Here is a 6,372-nt window from a genome sequence, read left to right as displayed (position 1 = left end):
GAGAGTCACTCTTAAGCAGCTAAGTTTGGTACATATTTTGGGGAGACAACTTAAGAGAATTCCTTCTGTTCCCCACAGGTTGGGATGTTTTCTTGATGCACATGTAACCTTTATATAAAACTCTCTCTTATACATGAGTTTCTGTGGATTTGTTTCTCTAAAGTACGCAGACTAACAGAAGGCCCAATGTCCATCTGCTCCTTAATATTAAACCTATAAATATATGTACATATCTATTTCCCCATCGTCATATATAAATATATTTACATATGTACATGCCAGTATTTAGGCCTCTATAAATGCCCTTTGCCTCCTAGTTCTTTCCTCTATTTCTTTTTACTTTCCTCTTGTCCCACTATCATGTTCAGCCTTCATTTGGATTTCAGTAATTCCTCTCAGTTACATTGCCCCTGATCAAGCTCTATGAGGCCTCCTACACACAACTCTCCATCAATTTTAAATCACTTGTTGCCTTGTTCCTGGGTTTTTAACACCCACTTTCTTTCACCACCTCTCTCTCTCCCATGTCCCTCAGAACTGTTGGTCCCGTTGCTTTCTCCTCCAAATTGTTAATCCTGCCTGTCTTATCTAGATAGACATGCAAAAATAATAATATGTGCAAAACAAGACAGAGCAAACACGGGCAACAAAAGAAACAAAACAACAAAAACCAATGACAAAAAAAAAAAGCCTATAAATAGTTCAAGGTCTGTTTGTTAACCATTAGGAATGTTATCTAATTGAGTCTGATGGGGTGCCAATCTCTGGCCCAAAAAGCTATTTTTGGTATTCCCTGCGGACTTCATTGGTCTGCTCCCCTTGCTGTTCTTTTACACGCCCTTAGTGTTTCGCTTCAGTGTAGTAGGGTCAGATGGGCCACAATTCCCGCAGTGTGTCTGCATTCTTGTCCCCTGTAGCACTATGGGTCAGTGATGGACTTCATGTCTCATAGTGGGGCTGCCTCTATGGTGCTCTCTATGCATTGGCTGCTCTGAGGAGGAATATCGTCCTCGGGGCTTGGTGGCACAGGATGTGTTCCACTCACTCTTCTTCCTTCTTCATTTTCTCCTGTGTGCTCTGATCAGACATGTCCCTCTCCCTGAGATGTAGTTTCAGTGCTTTTCTCTAATGTGAATTCTTCTGTGGGAATGGGGAGCTGTCCACGTAGTTGGGGCCAGCCCCTTAGACCTCTCCACTGGTTTCCTGCTTCATGCCATTATGTTGCATTCATGTCTTAGAGCACCAGATTGAAATCTAGTCCCTTTTTCCCTGTGGAGATATAAAAAACACCCTCAACACACCCTCTCATTGAGTGAGTTACTGCTCTGTTCCCCTGCTACCCATGTCTTCCCACCCCCACCCCCCCTCCATAGTTGGTTACCATATGTATCCCTGGAATTTGTCTGGCTCCTGCCATACTACCTGGACCTCACCTCAGGAAAGTATGCTTACAGTAGCTTTTCCCGATGCCCCTTTTGCCCCTTTAAGCTTACCCCAGCAGACTCATGTTGTACTTATCCTCTTGTATGTGGCTTACTTCACTTAGCAAAATTTTCTCCAGTTCTTCCCATACAGTGATAGGCTTCATGATTCATCACTGTTTTTTAGCCATGTGTAGTACTCCATTGTTTCTATGTACCACAGTTTTTTTAATCCATTCATCTGTTGATGGAAATTTGGATTGTTTCCAACTCCTTGCAATTGTGAACTGTGCCACAATGAACATTGGAGCACAGATGTCTGGCCATGTTTTTTTCTTGCTTCTTCTGGGTATATGCCCAGTAGGGGGATTGTTGGGTTGTATGGTAGCTCAATTTCCATCTGTTTTAGATATCACCAAATCAATTTCCATAGTGGCTGTACAGGTCCACCAGCAATGGACGAGAGTTCCTATCTCACCACAGCCCCTCCAACACTTGTTGCTTTCTGATTTTTTGAATTGGGCTATCTTTGAGGGTGTTAAGTGGTGTCTAATAGTTGTTTTAATTTGCATTTCTTTTATGGCTAATGATCAGGAACATTTTCTCATATGTTTAGTGGCTATTTGGATTTCTGCCCCTGTGAATCTTCTGTTCAGGTCCTATGCCCACTTCCTCAATAGGAAATTAGTTTTTTCTGTTTGGAAGCTAGCAGAGTATTGTAGATTCTAGTAATAAGGCCTTTGTCTGATGTGTCATTGCTAAAGATATTTTCCCAGTCAGTGGGCTCTTATTACTCTCTTGGTGAATTTTTTAGATGTACACAGTATTTGTTTTCTGTATATCCCATTTGTCAATTTGTGACTAATCTGTTTGTGTCCATCCTTATTTCTGAAAGCCTATGTATTATTTGTGCCAAAGTTCTCAGGTTTGTCCCAATTCCCTCAGTGAGGCCCTAATAGTTTGTGGTTTAACTTCAAGTTCTGTGATCCACCTTGAGTTTATTCTTGTCCATGGAGTGAGATAAGGGTCTTGCTTCATTTTTCTGCAGGTAAATATCCAATTTTTCCAGCACCACTTGTTAAAGAGGGCATCTGCTTCCCATTTGATATTTTTGGGGCCCTTATCAAAGATCAGTTATCTGTATGCTGATGATTTTATTTCTGGGTTTTCAGTTCTTTTCCATTGGTCTGAGTATCTGTTATTATATCAATACCATGCGGTTTTGACCACTGTGGCTGTATAATATGTGCTAACATCAGGTAAAGCAAGCCCTCCCACTGTGTCCTTTTTCTTGAGGAGTTCTCTGCTAATTCTGGGCTTCTTCCCTCTCCATATGAAGTTGGTAATCGGTTTTTCCAATTCTTTGAAGAAAGATGACAGTAATTATATTGGGATTTCATTAAACTTGTATAGTGCCTTGGACAGAACTGACATTTTTACTATATTGAGTCTTCTAATCCACGAGCATGGGATATTCTTCCATTTTTTGTGTCACTCTTGGTTTCTTGTAATAGTTCTCTGTAATATTCCTCATACAAATATTTTGTGTTTTTTAGTCAGTTATATCCCTAGATATTTCAATTTGTGCTTGGCTATTGTGAAGGCTACTTTCTCTTTGATCACCCCTTCTGTGGTCTTGTCTGATGTGTTTAGCAGTCTGATAGACTTCTCTTTGTTGGTCTTGTATCCTGCCACTCTGCCATATTCTTTTATAGCTTCCAGTACTCCTCTTGTGAAGCTTTTGGGATTTTCCATATATAAAATCATATCATCTGTGATACGTGATAGTTTCACCTCTTCCTTCCCCAGGCGGATACATCTGATGTCTTTTCTTGCCTTTTGCTGATAGCTAAGATAGCCAGTATGATATAAATAAGAGTGGGGATAAGGGACATCTTTGTCTGGTCCCCTCTTTCAGTAGAATTGTTCTTCTCTTTTCTCTACTGACTACCACATTGGCTGTTGGTTTTTCATATATAGCTTGTATTATCTTGAGCACTTTTCCTTCAATTCCTATCTTCTTGAGTGTCTTAAACAGGAATGGGTGTTTGAGGTTATCAAATGCTTTTTCCACATCAATCGATATTATCATGTGGTTCTTATCATTTTTCCTGTCAATGTGGTGAATGATACTAATGGTCTTTCATATGTTGAACCACCCCTGCATCCCTGCTATGAATTCCACTTAGTCATGGTGAATTATTTGTTTTATATACCTTTGGATTCTATTGGCCATTATTATGTTAAGGATTTGTGCATCGATGTTCATTAGGGATATTGGTCTGTAGTTCTCAATTCTTGTGGAATCCTTGCCAGGTTTTAGTATCAGTGTTATACTAGCTTCATAGAAAGAGTTCGGGAGTTCGCCGTCTTTTTCTATGTTCTGGAAAAACTTTTGTAGGATTGGTGTCAGTTCTTCCCTGAATTCTTGGTAGTATTCTCCTGTAAAGCCAACTGGCCGAGGGGATTTTTGTGTGTGTTGGTAATCCTTTGATAACCTTGTCTATTTCTTCTGTTGCTATGGGTTTGTTGAGATTCTTGACATCCATCTGGGATAGTTTAAGGAGGGATTATTTTTCTAAGAATTTGTCCATATCTTGCAAGTTGCTGAATTCATTGGAGTACAATCCTTCATAGTACTGTGCAATTATCCTTTTCATTTCATTAGGATCTGTTGTAATGTCCTCTCTTTCATCCCTCATCTTTGCTATTGAAATTTGTTCCCTCCTTTCTTTGGTTAAGTTTGCCAGGGGTCTATCGATTCTGTTTATCCTTTCAGAAAACCAACTTTTAGCAGTGTTACTTTGCTCCATGGTTTTCTTATTTTCCCTCTCCTGAATCTCTACCATTATTTTTATTATTTATTTTCTTTTGCTATTAGTAGAGTTGTCCTGTGGACTCTGCTGCAGTTCCTCTAAATTTTGGGCCACCTTATTAGTTATAGTTCGCTTTTCCTTTTTCATTGGTACATGTAGTGCTCTAAAACTTCCTCTGATAACTGCCTTTGCGGTCTCCCATAAATTTTGGAACATTATGTTCTCCTCCTTGGGTTCTAGAAATTTCCTAATTTCATCTCTGATCTCATCCTTTGGCAATAGAGAGTTATTCTTTGTCCAATTGTTTGCCCTTCTTTTCTTCATCTTCCTTTTGTTGATTTCAAGCCTTATGGCACAGTGGTCTCTGGTCTGTCTTTGAATATGTGTCATGTGGACTTGAAAAGAATGAATTTTCTTTGTATTTGGGTAGCGGGCTCTGTAAATATCTATCAGGTCAATTTGTCTAATTGTCGTGTTTAGATCTGTAGCTTTCTTGTTCAGTTTCTTTTCCTGTGATCTATCTTTCCCAGAGAGCGGTGTATCTGAAATCACCTATTATAATTGTTGAACTTGTGATTTTTTGTTCATCTTTTGGAGTGTTTGATGTATTCAGTGGGTCCCTCGTTTAAGGAATATATGTTTAAAATGCTTAATGGTTCTTTGTCTACAGTGCCCTTGAGTATTATGTAGTGTCCCTCCTTATCTCTTTTTATGGTTTGCACTTTGTGATCAATTATATCCAAGATTAGAATTTGAATTGCTGTTTTCTTGGTATTTTTTTTCTCCATTCTTTGATTCTCAGCCTATTTTTGTCTGTAATCTTGAGATGTGTTTCCTCTAGGCAGCAGATTGGCTGGTTGTACTTTCCAAGACTGTCTGCTAGCCTTAGCTTTTTAATGCCTGAGGTAAGTCCATTCATATTCAGGGTTATTACATATATCTTTGGACTCTGTGAAGTCATTCTACACCTTTTGTGTTGGGTGTTTTCTTACCTCCCCTTCTTTTTTTCCCCCCTCCATTTCTTATCAGTGTGCTCTGCGTGTGTGTGTGTGTGTGTGTGTGTGTGTGTGTGTGTTTCATTCTTGACTTCATTCAATCCTTAAGCCATTGTTATCTTGGGGGCTGTTTTCTCTTTGTTGCCCTCTGGGTGGGATTGTTTTAAGTGGTGGTCTCATTTATGCTTGGTAAACGCTGTTGTGCCCATACTGGGTCAGCAAGGATCTTCTGTAGGCCTCGGTTTATCTTAACAAATTTTTTGGGTTTTTCCTTGTCTGGGAATGTTCTTATATCCCTATCTATATGGATAGATGATTTGGCTAGATAGAGTATTCTTGGATTTGTATTATTTTCCTTCAATTTTTGGAATATGTTACTCCACTCTCTCCTCTTCTTCATAGTGTCTGTTGATAGATCTGAGCATATTATTTGGGAACCTTTATATGTGACTGTTTGTTTTCCCTTCATGATTTTTCTTCCAAGTTGGATAGTTTAACAATTGTGTGCCTTGGTGACTTCTTGGGATCCAGTCTACCTGGTGTTCTTTCAGCCTCCTGAATTATTGCCTGGTTTTCATTTATTAAGCTGGGAAAGATTTCCTCCAAGAATTCTCTCACTAATTTTGCAGTTAACGTCTTTGTTGTGTCTTCCTCTGGAAATCCAATTATTCTGAAGTTGTCTTTCTTCATAGCATCAGACACAGCTCTTAGGTTTTCTTCAGCTTCTCTGATGATCTTTTTAGACTTTTGTTCACGCTTGTTAAAGTCTGTTTGGCTGTCCTGTAGGTCACTGGTGCAGTTCTCTGCCTCTTCCAGTCAGTTGTTGAAATCCATGAGTTTGCTACTGGTTTTTTATATCTCTTCCCTAAGCACTTGTATTTCCCTTTGGTGTTTGGTCTTTCTCTCCTCTATCATTTCATCCTTTTTCTGTATTGTTTCCCTCATATCCTGTATGAGTCCACGCAGCATTCTGAAAATTTCTTTCTGTGGCAGATCAATGTCTGCTTCTTATATGTACTTCTTTAAGAATATCTTCCAGCATTGCCTTTTGTTTCTCTTGATTTTTTTGTTGCGTTCGCTGCTTGTTGTTTGTGTTTCATTGTTTTAGAGGAGTTTGGTGCCATTTTCCAGAGTCAACGA

This window comes from Echinops telfairi, unplaced genomic scaffold (genome assembly GCF_000313985.2).
Source record: "Echinops telfairi isolate 266 unplaced genomic scaffold, ASM31398v2 ScPeMD7_7401;HRSCAF=8416, whole genome shotgun sequence".
Lineage (NCBI taxonomy): Eukaryota > Metazoa > Chordata > Mammalia > Afrosoricida > Tenrecidae > Echinops > Echinops telfairi.
This window is presented reverse-complemented; position numbering follows the sequence as displayed.